The following is a 20,355-nucleotide window of genomic DNA, read 5'->3' as shown; positions in this document are numbered from 1 at the left end:
AAGTATAGGCTGAGGGCTGCATGTTCCACTCATGCAGTCTGTTTACATTACTAGGATGGAAAAGAAATAACATCTCAGTACACAAATAAATACTTTTTTTTAGCCATAAATGATTGTGTTATCAGTATTCTCTAAGTCTAATAATAAAAGGAAGGTAAAAAAGAACTTTAAGGAGGTTACAGGAACAAAGGAAAGGGCTTATTTTAAGAATGCTATAGAGAAAAATCTATGCTTGAAACTGAATTTTCAATGCAAAAATAGAAAAAAAATGGTAAATTTTTTTAATTGTTTAAATTTTTAATAAAAATGTATACATAATAGTGTCATTCACATCCAGTCTTATGATTTGCTAATTTCAGAATTCTCCTTATTTTGTATATAGCTGCCTTTTCTGTTTATAGCTTAAGGTAAAACTTCGGTCATTGATTTTATATCTTTCTTCTTACCTAATATAGAGTTTTGAAGTTTTATATTTTTATATCATATCTTAGCTTTATCCCACTTATTTTGAAATGCTGAATTTTTATCATCATTCAGTTAAAATGTGTTCTCAACTGCAATTGTGTGACCTTCAAGTTACTTAAAAGTAAGTGAGTTAGCTGGTTTGGTGGTCAACGTTTGTCATTCCAGCTACTCAGGAGGTGATGGCAAGAGTCCAAGGTGAGCCCTGGTATAGTTAGCCAGACCCTGTCTCAAAAACAGTAACAGCAAACAAGCAAAGCAAAAGGGCTTGAGGCGTGGTTCAAGTAGTAAAGCACTTGCATGTGTGAGGCCCTGGGTTCAGCCCCCAGTATGACGGAAAAAAGAGTTAATTTCCAAATATTTGGGGCTTTCTTTGTTGTTGATATTGTATCATTACTGATTTCTGATTTAATTATGCTATGACCAGAGACTGTGCGCTATTAAATTTTACTTATTTTTGAAATACATTCACTCTTTATTCTCCAGTATGAAGTCAACTCTGATGAAGTCTTCACTTGAGGTCTCTGAAAACTTTGGGGTTTTAGACTCAGTAAGTGTAAATTAGACCCAGTTGGTTGTTAATGTGATCCCGTATGTGATCACTGATTTATATATTCTGCTTACCGTTTAATGAGAAATGGGTGTTTTATCTTTGATTCTGCAAGTTTCTCTATTCTTCTTACTGTGTTTATTAGCTTTATCACTTTGATTTTCATGCTCACTTAGTAGACGCACATACATTGGGTGTCGATATGTGTTTTGATGAAAGTTATTTCATTATTATTGAATGATCCACTTTACCTCTTTGTTTTGAAATTCACTTTGTTGACTATTAAATCAGCTGTGCCACATTTCTTATGCTTATGGCTCGCATAGTATAATTTTTCCATCATTTCACTTTTCATCTGTCTACATTTTTGTACTTAAACGCACATCTTATAGACAACATATGGCTGAGTTTTGTTGTAGTCTCATTCTGAGGCTTGTGCCCTTTAACTTGTTTGATTTAACATTCCTGAAGACATTGAGTAGATGTGATGGAGGCATTGCAAGCAATTTTTAAAAACAAGACTTTCTGATCTATGTGAGCATGGGAACTTTGTTGGAATAAATATGACTATTTTAAAGAAGACAATAACTTAAATAAACTTAAATAAACTAGATTTCTTTACACAAATGTTTTACATTTAATGAGCGGAGCATTTAAGTATTTTGACTATTGGCTCAAAATTTTTAATTTCTTTTATTGTGATTATTACTGTTTTCAGGAGAGGTGTTTGAACTCAGGGTCTTGTGCTTACTTGGCAGGTACTTGTTGTGAGCCATGTCCCCAATCCTTTTTGCTTTACTTATTTTTTTAAGAGTCTGGCATTTTTGCCTGGCCAGCCTGGACCTGATATTCCTAATTGTGGTTCCCCATAGATGGGAGGACAGGGGCATGACACCACATCCACCTATTGGTTAGGATGGTGTCTCAGGAACTTTTTACTAGGGCTTGCCTTGACCTGCCATTCACCCCAGCTCCAGAGTAGCTGAGTTTACATGTGTGAGCCTCTGACACCCCACCTCTTCTCTTGGTTTATAATTTTTCTTTCATTTTTCTGCATCATTTTTAATTACACATTATTTTTTCCCATCTTTTAAGATTTTTCTATCTTGTGCTGTAGAGCTTTCCCTACTTCCCATTATATATTTGGTTATATCTAAATTTCTAGAGATCAGATGGCAGCTTTTAGTTTCTGGGAAGCCAAGAAAAGGCACATTCTTTATATTTTTATTCGACTGATTTCCACAGGGTTGCTTTTGGCCAGCTTACTCACTTCACATTTGAACAAAAGAAAGCTAAAATGATAAATATTTTTACAAATAACAGTCTCCATGGAGTCACGTTACATTTGGCTTGGTGGAATGCATCTGATTGTAGATTTGACAGATGTAAATTAATATGGTAGTAACAAAGAATTCATTTAATGGCATATTTTTCCTTTTAAGTATTCTTATTTTAGCAGCATTTATTCTTGGTACACTGAAAGTTTCTGAAATTTTACTTGCTACTGTAACATTACACAGCTCTAACTGTTCAGATATTCTCCTGTAGATTCAAGTGAGATGGGTTACATTATTTGAGTTACTATTTATTCTGTGCAGGAAATCTAGTAATTACACTCTCATTGGAAAACTATGACAAGCATTCATAAATATGGTAGTTTAATGGCTATTTAAAAACTATTTCTTGTCCCTGTGCATTTGGTTATGATTATATAGCTATTGCCAAACTCAATAGAAACCCTGACAATAATTTGAATGTGTTTATCATCACAATAAAGTCTGTAAAGTTAACCCTTAAGATAATTAGTGCATCATGCATGGCTGTAATAATTCCAGTGTTCTAATTGGCTAGTCTCTTCCTAATGAAATTAATTTAAAATAATTTTATAGAATGATTATTCTTAAACCAAACTCAGATCATATTGGCAACTTTCAGTTGTTCAATTAGTAGAGGATGTTTTAAATGTTTTTAGCATGTTCACATTTAGACTTGTCACCATCTGAATTCCTGTCACGCCAGCATGGGAATTCTGGCTTATAATCCTGCCAGGATTTGTCTTTTGGTTTCATCCCAATCATATCTTTTGATATTATAGTGATGAAATTTAAATATTAGTTCCTATCAGGGTTCACACATTTATTTAGATTTCTGTCTTATATTCAACATCATTTTTCCCCATTAGAGTTTGAAAATTCAATGCTTGGTTATAAAGTTTGTGACAGCCTTCCCTGTTGCCTACCTACCTAACACAAAGAATAGTACAGAGACCTCATTTCTACACTAGCCCAAGAAAATTTGAACAACACTCTGGATATTATGGCAGAAGTTTGAACTTCACCAAGACTGAGTCCCATTACAACTGGCTAAAGTCATGGGACTTAGGACTTAGTCTAAAGGATAGTATCATTTATTTCTTAAAACCTTGTGAGTATTAGAAATGAAAGAGTCTGCAGGGGGGAGGGGTGTGACAAATGGCAGAAACGCAAACCAACAAGGTCAAGGTCAAAAGATCATTTCTTGCGTTGCATATCTGGAATCTAGATTTAAGCTGACTTCAGACCTGGCTATATTCAGAACTGAAATGATATCAACATGACATGTGTGTGCATACTTTCTACTCTGCTTAATCATAATGGGGTAATGGGGTTAGGTAGAGAATTCTATATCCCAATAATTCACTCTTAAAAAAAAAACCAAAATAAGAATGACTCCTCTTTGGAATGCTTTGTGTCAAAAGCCCATTTGTAATTTTAAAGTATGGAACAAAGTTCAATGACTGATCTTTCTTGTCCTAGTTACAGAACACAGTTATCTACTTAAATTTTTCCCCTCCTTTGCCTATTACATCAACACTGAATTTTTAAGAATATTCAGTCTTCTTGAGCCAGTGGACTGCAATCCTATTCCTGGCCTCAGGGATAAATCCTTACACATCTGGGCCAAATATTACAATTCCATCCCTTTTGGTAAAGAAAGGTTTAGGAACAGACATAGGAACTAATTCTGGCTAATGAGACATGAAGTTCAGTCATGGAAGAATGGGAATGGGTTCTAAAAAAAGCTTTCTACAGCTAAGAAGAGAAACAAGAAGAAATGGAGACTTCTTCTTACCCTCTCTCTGGATATTGTCATGTCTGAATGTGACTAACAGCACCGAGGCAGTCATCTAACCAATGACCTAAGTGCAGTGCCATCACAAGAAGAGAGCAAAGTCAAGGCCATCATAGCATAGAAGAGCTTAAGACTGAGAAATTCTACCTAGGGTGAGTGCCTCTCCCATCCATCCACACATTCAAGCTGTAAACATCTTTCTGCTTGAGCCAGGTTGAGTTAGATTTTCTTCTTCAGGCAAAAGTGTCTCAATTGAAATACCCTTGTTGATTTTGGGGTCTGTATGTGTGTGAGGGATTGAGTTAGCTTGACACTGGGGAGATTCTCAGGTTAGTAACTTAATGTTTACTCCACCAAAACCAAGAAATATGATTTCCTATTAAAAAATAACGTACAGCCAAGCATTGTACTTCATGACTATAATCTCAGCTACTGAGGAGGTAAACATCAGTTGGATCTCTGGTCAAGGCCAGCCTGAGCAAAAAGTTGTTGAAAGACACCACCCCAGCCCATCTCAACAAACAAGCCAGGCATGGGGATAGGTGTTGTCATCCCAGCTATGCAGGAAGAATAAGTAGGAGGAGTGCAGTCCAGGCAGGCTCTACCAAAAGTAAAAGAGACCTTATTTCAAAAATACCTAAAACAAAAAAGGACTGGTGGTATATCTCAAGGACTAGAGTGCTTGCCTATTAAGTGCCAGGCCCTGAGTTCAAACCCCAATACTAACAAAAATGAATAAATAAGTAAAATGATGTAGGCTTATTCAACTAATTGAGTGTGGAAGGATATGAAAAATCTTAAAACATGAATTGCATAAAACACAGAAGTAAAAGAGAAATATATGTCATACAGATATTATCAACAATAAAAGATTTAAATTCCTGTTTAGGATGCTTTTAATAAGACAGAGTAAATTGAAAGGAATTGTGCTTCGGTACTGATCAAAAAGAAAAGGAGGTATTTTTTAACAATGAATTTTCTCTTGAGGACTAATGATTTGACTTAAGATGTGTAAGATTCATAATATCTTATTGGAAGAAAGTCAAATAATTAAAATACATTTTATATAATGTGATCTTAAAAAATACTTATGGAGTAAAAAGGTGAAAAAATAAATTAAAAATGAAAGACTCTGAATGAGAACAAATCTGACCCTAAAATCTTAAACATTCCCATACTGTGACTCATTTCAACTTATTGATAGTGTGACAGAGTCAGAAGAGATAGCCAAGAGAAGAGAGAAAGAAAATGTGAGGAAAGGGAAAACAGTGACAAGGAAGGAGGGAACACATAAAGCTTATTTCTAAATTGTGAAAAGTGTTAGATACCTCATCGATGATGTTCAGCACAGTCAGGAGGTTTAACAGTGGCAGAAAGACCTACAGAGTGTGTGTGTGTGTGTGTGTGTGTGTGTGTGTGTGTGTGTGTGCGTGTGCACGCTGCTCATTTCTATAACAGCCTCAACTCCCCAGACACCAGTTAACTTTATGAAGGTCACACAGTAGAGTGACATCCTGCTGTGGTGATCCTTTCACTTACCAAACATGTAAAGGAAAAGCCTGATGAAAACTCTGTTCAGCAGCGAGGGCCTAACTCCTTCATCCATAGTAGGCAATACATGCCAGACAGTGATGCTTTTCTCTTGACTCCATCGCCATTGCACTCCCTTCTTTCGCGTGTGAATAGTGTGGTCTGTCTTGAAACGTCAAGCTCCACGGTGCAATCATATCATTCAACTTCCACACGAGTGAGGTGATTATTCGGTTAGGAAAACCCAGTTTTTAGTTGTTTGTCCCTTCATCTTTCTTTGATGGCCCTGACTATATAACTATACAAAGCTCTCTTTCCAGAACTGGGCAGCATTTCATGGTTTTCTTTACTCAGGGCTCTCCTCTGAAACTTGAAATCATTTTTGGACCTTATTTCTTTGGATGCAGAAGATTTACAACTCATTACTACAGTAAGACACTGGCCTAATCGCATGGCAATCCCAGTTTTCCCTGGAGTTGGACTTCCAGGCCAATCTCTTCTTTCAAGAGTGGCCTTTGCATTGTTCTTCCTTGTAATCATTATTTTAACACTATTACCTAACATGATACATATGTGCTAATGAAGTAAATGAACTGAGTTTTAAAAGAAAAAGAAAGAATGCAATGAAAAGGTGATTCAGTAGATGAAATGGTAAAGATAGCCAATTTTCACATCTGGAGAATTGTAGTCAAGTAAATAAACACACCAGTGACTCATGCAATTTTTTTGTATGAGGCAATATCCAGTCCTTCAATTGAACAAGCAAATGTTGGAGACATCTGGTCACATTAATCATCTAAAGAAAGAAAATATGGTAGTGTTATTTGTTTTTAACAAAATTAAAAAATAAAATTTAAGTTGTATTCAGCATAATGGGATTGAAAATTGAATTATGTATATGGATTTGAAGGAAACATTCAGACCATAAATCCTGTCCATTTGTGCTAAACCTTTCCTTCTATGCCCAGCTTGATTCATTTGTTACCAAGTATAGGTTTCAGAAATGTGTTAAGATTAGTTCTATGAAATGTACCCCAAAGAAAACAAAGTTAGACACAAAATAAGTAAAATTCCCAAAACTGAAGATACTCTTTACCTCTGAAATGAAAAACAACAGCAAATTTATATGTAAGTGAGGACGAGCACTTTAAAATGTCTACATCAGTGTTTTTTGTTTGCTACCCATAATTCCCCAAGAGAGGAAGCTGGAAGCCTTATTAAAGAAATTTAGCAATCTCTTTTTATCTTTTCTATTGGCTTTTTAGCTACATTCCTGTCTTCTACATTTTAGAGGTTGCACTAGGGATTGCAATAGGTATCCTTGACTTATCACAGTTTATTATATATTAATATTACACCCCATGTATAATGTAAGAACCTGAGTTATGTAATTCTACTTATACCCTGCCATCTCTCCATATTGTTACACATTTTATATGTGCATATATCATAAGCCACAAGGTACACTACTGTTTTGCTTTAAAGAATAATGTTATCTTTTTACATATATGTTTAAAAGAAGTGAAAGCTTTATATTTACCCCCATATTTAATATTTTGTACTTTTTATTCCTAGGTGTAAATCCTTTTTCTTCAGCCTAAGTAAATCTTTTAACATGTCTAACAGAATATATCTGGTGGTGATAAACAGTCTGTTTTTATTCATTTGAAAGTATCTATTTTGCCTTCACTTTTAAGGGTAGTTTTACAAGACATGGAATTAAAGGGCCGTAGCACTTTCAAAATGTCACTCCAGAGCTGGCCAAGTTGGTACATGCCTGCAAATCTCAGCAGGCGGCAGGAGGCCCCAAAATTCCAGGGCTGTGCAGAGTGCACCGTGAGGTCCTGTGCCGTTCCTTGTCTTCTGGCTGGCATTTCTCGTTATGCTATTTTCCCTGCTCTGGATAACTCTTAATACTTACTTCTTCGTCATTGGTTTTGCTAATTTGGCTATGATTTACATAATGGGTTTTCTATCCTACTTGGGATTTGCTGTACTTCTGGCATCTGGTGTTAGTATTTTTTAGTTGACTTAGGGAATTTCTCTTTCCTTCATTCATTTTTCTTACATATCTATAAACAAATAATAAACATTCTAAGAAAGAAATCGGGGAAGCAATCCTATTCACAATAGCTTAAGAAATAATTAATTAAATAACTAGGATAAATTTAACCAAAAAGAGAAAAACCTCTACAATAAAAACTACAAGACAATGATGAGAGAAAGTCAAGACAACAGAAAAAAAATGGAAAGCTCTTCCATGTCCATGCATTAAACAAATCAATATTTCTGGATGTGTGATGCATGCCTGTAATAGCAGAGCTTGGGAAAACTGAGGCAGGAGGTCTGTGAGTTCAAGGCCAGCCCAAACTACATAGTGAGACCTTGCCTAAGAAGGGAAAGAGGAGCTCATGCCTGTAAACCTACCTACTCAGGACACAGAGATCAAAAGGATCATACTTCCAAGCCAGCCCCAGGCAGGGTCTTATCTCAAAAACACCCAATTTTTAAAAAAGAGCTGGCAGTGTGGCTCAAGTGGTAGAAAGCATACTCACATGGGAGCATAAAGACTGCAAATAATCAAAGCAACCTTGTGTAAAAGAACAAAGCTGGAGGCTTCACAGGAGCTGATCTCAAGAAATACTACAGGGCTATAGCTACTGACACACCATGAGGTTGGCATTAAAAAAAGACCAGTGGGTTAAAGATGGCACAAAATAATACAATGTCTACAGTCAATTGATTCTTGACAAACTCACCAAAAACATGACATAGGAAAAAAGGGCAGTCTCTTGAACAGATAGTGCTGAGGAAACTAGGCATCCACATGCAAAAGAATGAAAATTGACCCTATCTCTCACCTTGTATAAAAATCAACTTAAAATGTGTAAAAGACCTAAATGTAACAACTAATACTACTAAAATCCTAGAAGAAACAGGAAAGACACTTTAAGATACTGATATAGGCAATGAGTTTTTGGATAAGACCCCAAAAGCACAGCTAACAAAAGCAAAAAATAGACAAGTAGGATTATGTAAAACTAAGAAGCTTCTGCACAGCAAAGAATGGACAGAAGGAAAAGAGGATTTATAAAATGGAAGGAACTGTTTGCAACTATTTATCTGACAAAAGACTAATATCCAGAATTTACAAGGAACTCAAAAAACTCAACAATAACAAAAAGTAGACATAAAAAATCCAATGGGAAAAAGACCTGAATAGATTTCTGAGACAAAGAACTCTAAACCCCAACAACTATTTGAAAAACTTCAACATCTCTAGCCATCAGGGAAATATAAACCAAAATCACAATGAGATATCATCTCACCCCAGTCAGAATGGCTGCTATCAAAAAAGCAAAAAATGACAAGACACAGAGCAGAGAAAAACATATTCTTATGCAGGGCTGATAGGAATGTAAATTATTTCCTCAAAAACACTCAATCATGTGATTCAGTCACCCCACTTCTGGGTGCACGTACACAGGAAATGAAACCAGCATGTCAAAGAGATAGTTGCACTCCATGTTTATTGCAGCCCTATTCTTCATAGTGGAGTTACGGAATCAGCCTAGGTGACCACCACCAACAGGTGAACTGATACGTATTTATATGCACAAAGGAATATCACTAAGACACCAGAGAAATGACATCCTGTTATTTGAAGCAAAATGGCACAACTGGGAGTCTGTATGTTAAGTGAAATAAGCCACTTACAGAAAAACATTTGTGGAATTTGAAAGAGTTGATCCCAATGAAGAAGAAAGTAGAGGATAGGAATGACAAGGAGAGCGGGGAGTGGGGAGGTGGTGACAAGGAGTTTGGATAATGAAAACAGGAGGAGTAAGTTCTAGTGTTTTACCACACAGGAAGTTGACTAGTTCTCAATAACCTATTACAGATTTTATGAACAACCACACAAGAGAAGATGAAGTTCCAAATATAAACCATGATTTGGTCAGTATAGATTTTATACATGTATTGAAAAACCACACTGTACCCTACAACTGTATGCAATTTTGTTACTTTGAATAAAACAAATTTAAAAGAGCATGAAATGTGAATGTGATCTATAAACCATAAACCTGTAGACCAACGTAAAGTATTAATATTACTAATTATTTCTACAGAACATAGAGAACATAGATGTTGAGAGACAATTATGAATGGGTCTTTCATATTTCAGCATGTCTTAGAGCAGACTTCGGTCTTGGACTCTCTTTTCAAGGATATTTGTGTAGAAAACAGCCTTGAACTATGTCAGAAATGCTTTCTGTTTTGAAGAAAAGCAGGATTCCTTAGAATCTTAAAGACAGTGGCCTCCTTTAGAGAAGAAGGTAAGCATGCTTACTTCCCACTATAAAACATTTGGGGACCCTAACCCAGGACAGGGCTTTCTGTTTTGAAGAAAAGCAGGATTCCTTAGAATCTTAAAGACAGTGGCCTCCTTTAGAGAAGAAGGTAAGCATGCTTACTTCCCACTATAAAACATTTGGGGACCCTAACCCAGGACTCCCATTCTGCACGCAGGTGTTCCCTGTCATCGTTGAGACTTGCAACTCTAGTGAGTTGCTTAAGAAATGTTCATGCTCTCACTATTGCTATTTCCATGAGACGTGAAATTATTCCCCCCAATTCAGGAACATATGCTTCCAACCCCAAATGCACCAAGTATAATCTCACATTTCTTAGCCATAATAGGCAAAAGCTAGAGTTCACATAGGCTTGAATATTTTATTGGTATTATTAAATTTTCTCCTTCAAATATATCGGAGTTTTATGATTAAAAGAAATATATATTCAAGATTTTGATTATTGCATGTTTTGTATTTATTTCCTAGACAATAGACTGGATGAGAGGCACTGAAGTAAATGTTTTCCTTAAACCTATACCCTTTTAAAAACATTCCTAGAAAATTATGTCTTAATGAAGTAAAAAAAAATTAACCTTTTAACTACTACATAAGTTATGTAAACAAAAATAAGTATACCCTTCAGATTAATATTTATATTTAAATAAACAAATATGAAATTAAAAAGCAATGACCTTCAAATTAATTCACATTTCTTTAGCACTTCCAATATATCTTCACTTAAATGTTTTCCAATCTGGCTGGAAACAAACAAACAAACAAACAAAACCCCACATAGCTTCCCTATCTAGTTCTATAAACTACAAGCTCATAAGATTCTCATTAGAGTTTTCAAATCAAGAGTGTTGAAATGTACTTAATTAATTAGTGATCTCATCTAAACAGTGCCCTTGGAGAAGAGTTTTCTTTATTTTTTGCTTTACCTAAGAGGCCTCAAAACATTTAACCAATATTTTGCATAGTCATTCTTTATGGTGAAAGAGGGGAAGGTGATTATAATTCTAGGAATAGGAAGATCTCACAGACACATTCACATTGCTTGATCCAGAAATAGATCTAACTCTTTTGCAAATAACAAATACAGAGGATACCAACTCTCCAATTAATCTTGGTGGTCGTTGGGCTATCAATCCTTTATACTCAGAGTTCACTGAGATCCACATAAACTTCATTTTTATCTGAAGATTATACTTCAGCTCTATTTTCTCTCAGATAGAAAAACTAAAGCAAGCAAACAAATTAGAGATTCAATGCAGAAACTTTTATTTGGGAAAACATATTTTTTTTCTAACTTACATATATAAATAAATCACAGTGTGACAGGGATTTGCCCTATCTATGTAGTCTCTGTGTAACTGTACAAGGATGGGGTTACTACAGGAATGCCCAAACAACATTCTGTAAGCTTCTTTGGAAAGTTAAAAAAAAAATACCCCTATATTTCTATCTTGTCTGTACCTTTCAAAATGCTCAGTTATTATATGGGCTATAAAGAATTGGGAAGGGGATTGAACTTTTAAAATTATTTTATAAAGTCCAATGTGTTGTATTTAAGGGAATAAAGTGAGAAGCTATAATTTTAAGTCAGGTTTGTGAGTGCTGCAATATGAAGCTTTATGGGATTTCCAATTATAATTAACAGAATAATAACTAAAGATGTAAACAGAAACAGAAATGGCTGTACTATCAAACACCTGCTTCATAATTATTTGAACAACAAAATGTTTTTGAGTCTCCCACTTATTTATAATCCTGGCATGTTTTTAAAAATTCCTGTCTATGTATCAATCTGCTTAATTATTTTTACAGCTCTCCATGAGACAAAAGCAGCTCAAAAAATAATCTGATCCAGGTGACAAAGTAGAAGCAAATCTATCTCTGGGAGGTCAGTTTATGCAAGTAGAGCAGGACTAAGCGAATATAAAATTATTTGAAAGTTCCTGTGAATTAAACCCTCATCAAATGGTATTTTAATGACCCCAAAATATTAATTTAGAACTTAGATGCATTCATAGTAATCATATAACTGAAAGGTCGGGATGATTTGGAAAACTGTCTTTGGAAAGCTATTGCTGAATAAAAGCAGACGTCTGCCATCCTGCCATAAAGGAGTCTGTGTACAATTTTCATTTAGCATCCTAACAATCTTATATTTGGTTTGAGCAGTACATTTTCATTTCATTCATCATTTAAGGACTGATGATCAGAAAGTCATTACATTGGTCGACACCAGACCCTTCGCTCGATTGTATCGTAATTGAGCAACGCAGAGCGTGTGCCAGATCTAATGGATAATGAATATATTATGTCAGTAGAACCGCCTCAGTAAAGCTCGAGTGGAATAGACAGAGGGGGCTGTGGTGGTGACTTAGAGGGTCACAGATGCTGTGCTGACTTACTGATGGAATGATTGTGTAATTAGGTAATCAATGGTGGGTACTGGGCTGCTGTGCACATCTCACTCTGAAAATGGAAAGAGTATATGATGGACAAGTCAGCATGTATCCAACAGACTTTCCTGGGGATAGTTGTTAACTGCTACAGAGTGCCGCCTTGGGATAGAACGATGAAGATGTAGACATGAGTCTAGTTATGTCACAATGAGACTATGAGGGCAGGTTTTATATTTTCATCGCAGCCCAGGTAAGGTCATTGTTTCTTTCTTGGAATGATGAAGTCAAAGCAAAATTAAATAGATATGTTCCACAATTATTCACTTGGAAAATCTTTTACTAAATGAACTCTATTCAAGAGTTTTTTAGGCCAAAAATTATTAAGCAATAACAATAGTAATAAAGAGAGAAATATTGTTGAAATTATTGAACTGCTTGACATTTCATGCACTTTTATTTACTTTATATGAATTATTTCATTAATTCCAAATTCCTCCTAAACAAATGTCATTATTCCCATTTTACAGATTTGAAAACTAAAGCACTCATGAGCCTAACAATTCATCAAAACCAGAATGTAGTGTGTGAACAAATCAGTGCTCAAAAATGACTGAGAACTTGAACCTACTTGTAATCTGCAGCTTCCTCATCTTCTTAGCTTGATTAAGCCCTATGAATTGCTTATGACTTATTTTTCTTATAAAATAAGTTTCTTATACTGGCATTTATGAAATGTATGCAAAAGATCAAGTAATATTGCAGATTAAAAAGGAAGGAAAAAGGTATATGTTATGTTTAAGAACATGAAGTAAATATTGTTAGAAGTATGATAAAGATGTAGATATTTTGGTACCTGGCGTTCTTTCTACTACAGTAGAAAATTTGATAGTTTAAAAAAGTCTAACATGCAACACGTGCCACGTTTTATTATTGCACTTGAAAAATAAATGCATGTTGTCCATCCCCACTTATATTCTATATAATAGATATAGTGCACATTAGGATTAAAACATTTGATTCACTTTCCACAGGCAGCGATTAACACACTTATGCCAATCTGGATCTACTGTGATTTTGGTGATCCTAAACATATACCTAATGGTGACAGGAAAATGATTTTATTCATGAGAAATAAGCATTCTGTAAAAAGTTACCATGCATATCATGGGTAGAAACAGGTTATCAATGGGCTGGGAGGCAGACAAAAGAAATGGAGCCACAGTGATATAGACATCAAAGATGGCAGACTTAAAATTCAAAATTGCTAACATTAATGTATCTAAAACTTAGAGTAAATGACAGAAATTTTAACTTAGAGAGTAGAATTAATGTAGCATTGTTAGATGGACATTACAGAACTTAAATGTGAAATATCCACCATTGGATTGTACATAGAAGGGAGGGCAGTAAACTGAAAGATGGATCGAAGGAAAATATGTACATCAAGACATGAGAAAGTTTGATGATGATTAAAGAATAAAGTAAACATTTCAGACATGTTGGAAAGGCCTATTTGATGTAAAATTGGAATCTGTCAAAGATCAGTTATCTATTGCTGTGTAACAAATTACCATAATACTTACTGGCTTAAGACAACAGTCATTTATTTCACAATGAGCTAGCAGAGTGGCTCAAGTGGTAGAGTGCCTGCCTAGCAAGTGTGAAGCCCCGAGTTCAAATTCCACTACTACCAAAAAAAAAAAAAAAGGAAAAATATCTCACAATTTCTATGGGTCAGAAGTCTTAGCTGTGTTCTTATATTTCAAGGTCTCTAACTCATTTTCACAAATACTGACAGAGAGGTGTGCAGTCTTGTCTGTAACTTGATTGGAGAGGGTCTGTTTCCAAATCTGTTGGCATAGCTATTGGGAGGATTTCAATTGTCATGGGCTTTTCTACTGAATAATTCTATTATTTTCTGGTTATTAGCCAGAAGTCTTGCTCATTGCCTTGCCAAATGAGCCTCTTCATGGCAACTCATACCATGGCAGTTGGCTTCTTTCAAGAACACATAAGAAGAACAGGGGAAAGCAGAAGAGAGAGAGAGAGAGAGAGAGAGAGAGAGAGAGAGAGAGAGAGAGAGAAAGAGGAGAAGAGGGGAAGGAGAATGTGAGACAGACACTAATCACTAAATAAATAAACATGTAAGTGCCCAATGCCAAAGATACAGTCTGTTTGTAAACTAATCTCTGATGTAACCTGCCGTTATTACTACCATAGTAATAATCATTAGAACCAAGTCACTAGAACTATCAGCACCTAAAAGGGAAGGAATTTTACAAACTCCTAAATGTCAAGATTGCAATGGATGCCATCTTAGGCATAAACAGTGTTTGAAGAAATGTCATTGTAGCCATAAGAAGATGCATCTCTCAAATCTCTAACTGAAGGAAGTGTAATTGACCAGCAACAATTATGGATTATACGCCATGTAAGTGCCAGGGCCACGGTCCCTAAGATCAGCTCCCAACATGCTAGAGTAGCATGACTACTAAGGTCTCATACCGCTGAAGGACACAAGTTGCCTCTGGATTCCCTGGACTCACATTCCACCCAGTACCTTGGCAAAGATTCCTTGCTGCTGTACTGCTGTCTAAGGTGCTTCCACCTGAACTGCCTTGCTTCTTGTTGACTTCACTCCCTTCAGACAGGAGTTGTGGTCTGGCAACTTTTCTACTTTCTTTTGGAACTTTTACCCTTTTCTCTCATAGGCATTTTCCCTACAATTTTTTTTTTTTGCACATAGTCCTGTCTATTAACACAGACAATGGCTAATTAATTTCCGAAATTGAAATTGAATAAATACATAAAGCCGTATTTTAAAGATATTTTAAAAACTCTAAACAGAGTAAAAGAAAATTCTAAGCTCTAATAAGCACAACAAAATATTTAAAGCAACCATAGGAAAGAAAGATTTCTCTATTGCTTTCAAAAAAGCAAAAACTGTAGAGGTGATTTTCGGGAGAAACTATGAAAGCCAGGTGTCAATGGAATGACTTTAAGTGCTAAAGGAGATGGTCTGCCAAGTTATTGCTTTATAATGAACAAAAATATTCTTTGGTAATTATGATAAAATATAAAAATTTCCACATGGACAAAAATAATAATTTGTTATGAACAGAATATTATTCAGAAAAGACCGAAGTTATTTATATTGGCAGAAGAAATATGATCTAAAATTAAAACATAGGAATGCAAGGAAAAGTAAGGAACACTGTAAATGGTGATTGCATAGTTAAATCTAAATTAGTATGAACTTCACAAAACAGTAAATTCTGGTGTGTATCAAATACATGCAGAATTAAAGTGCATGACAAAAACAGTACAAAAAGATATGAGGATGTAACTGCAGTAGAGCACAGAGTTCTAAAAATCCAGGGAACCACAAAGGTACTTGAATAATAATTCAAGATTGTGTGCTCACATTGGAATTTCCAGGGTGAATATTTAGAAATTAAAATAACATCAGTAAGATGCTTCCGTACTCTAAAAGAATGCAAGATGTAGAAAAAAAGGAAGAAAAGTTGGAATATAAAGAAAACAAATGGTAAAATCTTAGATTTAACTCCAAACATATTAAGTATAAATGAACAAAATATATGATTTAAAAACTACGATTGGTCCTTATGGAATGGCCCAGGTGGTAGAGCACCCGCCTACAAGCATGAGACCCTGAGTTCAAACACCATTACTGCCTAAATAAATCAGTAAATAATTAAGACTGTCAGATGTAGAAAAAGTAAAACACAATGAATCGATCCTGGGCATATTATACAGCTAATAAAATTCTACAATAAAAGAATTAACGAAACAGACCCTTCACTATAGATTCACATTGAACTGTAGTAGAAAATAGTTACATCTGACATGTCAACAGGTGTATAATGTTACTGGCTTCATCGAGTGTGTTCTGAGTTTGGAGATGGCATTAACTTTTTATGGCAGTAGTAAGTTTTCGGGTCGATTAGCAGTCAACAGCATGTTTTTATACTTTCATGATATCAGCATACAGCACAAGTGCAGGTCCTGTTTCACGTGCTTTGCAAAATGATAATGAGAAAAAAGTAAAAGGTATTTGAGAGTTTACTAAAATACAATCTATACCAGATGGAAAAACAAAATCCAGGAGACAGATTGACTTGAGAGAGGAAAATTGCCGCACTTCTTATGAAAATCCTACAGAGCAATTTGCAAGGGCAGAATGTAATCATTGAGAAGGAACTGTCCAGGATGTAAGAATTGCTGTTCTCAACTTTGGGTACTTCAGAGTGCCATCAATCTGTTCAAGACCCAATTTACCCTGGAGTGAGTGAGGAAAAATAACTGAATTACTTTCTTTCATCATTACCATCTCTGTTACTGTAACCATCACATTAAATAAAATAAACTTTCCCTTTTGCTTCCCTAATCCTCACCCGTTTTATTGCTCTTTTACTTATTTATCTAGGTGGACCTGGGGTTTGAACTCTGGGTTTTGCATTTGCAAAGCAGGCACTCTAACCTTTCCAGTCACACCTCCAGTCCATTTTTCTCTCCTTATTTTGGAGATGAGGTTTAGAGAACTATTTACCCAGCTGGCCTTGAACCTTGATCCTCCTGATCTCAGCCTCCCAAGTAGCTAGGATTACAGGTGTGAGCCACTGGTGCTCAGCTATCACCCCTTTATTGGGGGTAATGTTAGAGGAATTTTCTAACACGACTCCAGCCTGGGAGGTGTAGTATTATTACGATAAATTACAGAAGAAATTCTAACATATTTTTAAGCTTCATTCTAGCACATTTGTTTTTGATAACAATAATTTGTCTAGAGTCACCACAATGATAGTCTGACCTTCATCTTCTTCAGCTTGAACAATCAAAGGATTACGTTCATTTTATTCAAAACATTACTTTCATGCATGAGCATTTATGTTACCTGTGCTGTGCAATGAGGAAGCTTCTAACACTTTGCTAACAGTCATTTTGTGGGCTATAAACATGTCCTGATTTTTCTAGCTGTTCATCCTGAGATGGTCACTTCCTGTATGAGAACATTCTGATAAGATCATGAGCAAAAGTAATTTGTAGGAACCAACCAATTTATTCATTATTTGCCTATAAATGTGGCAAAGATTAAATATCCACTCTGCTCAAAAACAAAGTGATTTTAAGAGCAGAAAATGAAATAACTAAGTTTCTAAGTGTTAGAAACACCAGAAATATAATAAAACAATATTCGGAGATTATATGGCCCAGAGAAAGAAGATGTTCTAAATCTTCCTTTACAAGGTCAGATTTTATTATACAGAAAATATGCTGAACTAATGCCTCCCTCATTTCTTCATTTTTTAAAACAGCTTTTCCCCTGGTAGCAAAACTGACTATACATTACATATAAATGTGTGATAGAGGTGATTTTTAATGGGATTTTCATTGGTAAGGAAAGAGTGACATCCCAGTTTCATAGTACCAAGCCTTATTCTCAGGACGAACTGTCATTTCACCAATATTAGTCAAAGAACTACTTTCTTTTCCCTGTACGACAAAACTCTACATTCTCCTAATTTGAAAACTAAAACATTGCCAACAACAAAAGGCTCTGACAACTTTATTGTCTGTCATAAATCAATCTGGCAAGATCAAGTGACAAAATATGAAATGTCAACCCTATACTTCTGTCTGTTAAAATGATAGCAGCAGTTGCTGTATATTGAATGCTCGTATTTATTTTTTTCTAACAAGCAATATTTCTGGATACTTGATGGAGATGAAGTTACATTGCTCAAATAAAGCTGAAAAAAACAAATCAAAACATATAGATAGCCATTAAAAATAAAGCTAGGATTTTTCACCAATACCAATATATAGAAAAATAAACTGAAATATCACAAGGGGATTATAAAGCCTTGAATTAGGTCAGTCTACATGAAACTTCCATGTTTTAAAGTGAAAACTACTGCAGACAAAGATATCAAATGTCATTATGATTATCAGTACAATTTCATTAATATTCACAGTTTTCTGATGATATATATTGGGGGCAAATTTTGTGAACTCTAATTTGTGTATTCTGAACTTTTAGAAGCTGAATAAAGGAAAGAGAGCGATGTCCAGGGTGCATTCATGATAATTCTTTTTTTTTTTTTTTTTCTGTTTTAAAATTTTTTTTTTCATTTTTCTTTTATTATTCATATGTGCATACAAGGCTTGGTTTATTTCTCCCCCCTGACCCCACCCCCTCCCTTACCACCCACTCCACCCCCTCCCGCTCCCCCCCTCAATACCCAGCAGAAACTATTTTGCCCTTATCTCTAATTTTGTTGTAGAGAGAGTATAAGCAATAATAGGAAGGAACAAGGGGTTTTGCTGGTTGAGATAAGGATAGCTATACAGGGCATTGACTCACATTGATTTCCTGTGCGTGGGTGTTACCTTCTAGGTTAATTCTTTTTAATCTACCTTTTCTCTAGTTCCTGGTCTCCTTTTCCTATTGGCCTCAGTTGCTTTAAGGTATCTGCTTTAGTTTCTCTGCATTAAGGGCAACAAATGCTAGATAATTCTTAAAGAACACTGGCAGAGGGTAGTCATCCCACTCCATATGAAAGGTACTGAGTGAACGCGCTCTATCATATTCTTATCAAAATGAGGAAGATTAGGGAAAAGCTGAATAAGCATGAAACATCTTTTCTCAGTGAGAACAGAGTAAATTACCACATCTATACCTGTGCACCAAAACTCTGCTATTTTCACTGAAAAGGATCACTGCCAACTGTTCTTAAAATCTCGAATTAAGTGTGTACCAATTGCTTATTAACTGATAATATCCTGCTTTATTTTTCTTCTTGGCACTTGTCACCTTCGACAATCACTGTCTTGTCATTTTTACACATTTACTGTTTATCATCATCTCTGTCCCTAAGGTCTCTAAGGGCAGGAGCTGTGTTTTCTTCGTCAGTATTTCACAATTACTATGTTTAACAAGCACTCAGCAGTTAAAAAATCTTGAATGAGAGAATGGGTGAATTCAATAATTCAGTAGTAAATATGAAACGAGAACTAACGGGGAAGAGAATGATACCAAATATGATTTAAAAAATAAATCAATCTTTATAAGCAACCACAATAACTATAAAAAGAACTTAAACAGCTAAAAAGCAGAGATTACCAAAAGGACCTAAAACACACAAATACATGAACTCTGTGTAATACCCAATCTATAAGCTCAATAGGAGTGTAGAAAGAGTATAGAAAAATAAGTGAAGCTTTACTATATAAATACCACCCACAATAAATCCTGTAACTACTTAAACATCAAATCAAAAATTATAAAATTAAAACCATTATTAGAAATAAATTGTGTTAAGGTTTAATTTTCAAAGAGCCAATTCACTAGAACATAAAGAATTTCCAAATTGTGTAAAGCTAATAACATAACCTCAAAACATAAACAACTATATGTAAGATTTGACAGATCTATAATCATACAGGGAGATTTTAACTCATTTCTATTATTAATTTATTTACCAAACCACAAAAAAGGAAACAAAAATATAGTAGGGATAGATAAAATCTCAGCAGCCTATTTACTAGCTAAATCTAATGGATATATAAAGCATAGTCAAAAATTATAAAACAGACTTTCAGCTCAAGTACACAAACAATATTTACTTAGGAGAATAAACACCCTCTGAGCCACGAAACATATGCCACCTTACTTAGAAGCACTGAAATCACATTGTCATTCTATAATCGGATGAAATTAAGGTGGAAGGGAGACTAAGTCTTCAAAAACATTTGGAAATTTCAACACGTTATACTAATACATTAAGGTAATGCAGAAAATCACATCAGAATTATAAAATACTTAGAAAAAAGACTAGTGTAAATGATTACAGGATGATGTCAAGCAGAATTCAGAAAAGAAAAAAAAAACAAAGACAAATGATTACATTAAGAA

General features: G+C 35.0%; 2 long non-coding RNA genes across 6 annotated transcripts in view; one reads left to right on the top strand and one right to left on the bottom strand.

Annotated features, from left to right (window-relative positions):
* LOC141418235 (uncharacterized) overlaps window positions 1-20,355 on the bottom strand; it is a 1,454,649-nt gene that overhangs the window by 126,624 nt on the left and 1,307,670 nt on the right. The window lies entirely within an intron of this gene.
* The window catches only part of LOC141418005 (uncharacterized), a 49,310-nt gene that overhangs the window by 9,312 nt on the left and 19,643 nt on the right, over window positions 1-20,355 (top strand). For 4 of the 5 annotated variants that reach the window (XR_012442631.1, XR_012442632.1, XR_012442630.1 and 1 more), the window contains one exon: window positions 949-4,275. This is a non-coding gene — a long non-coding RNA (uncharacterized lncRNA). The remainder of the gene's footprint in view (window positions 1-948; window positions 4,276-20,355) is intronic. The other variant, XR_012442629.1, reaches the window with a different exon arrangement.

This window comes from Castor canadensis, chromosome 16 (assembly GCF_047511655.1).
Source record: "Castor canadensis chromosome 16, mCasCan1.hap1v2, whole genome shotgun sequence".
Classification (NCBI taxonomy): Eukaryota; Metazoa; Chordata; class Mammalia; order Rodentia; family Castoridae; genus Castor; species Castor canadensis.
Note: the sequence above shows the minus strand (reverse complement) of the source record. Positions and strands in the feature narration are given on the sequence as shown.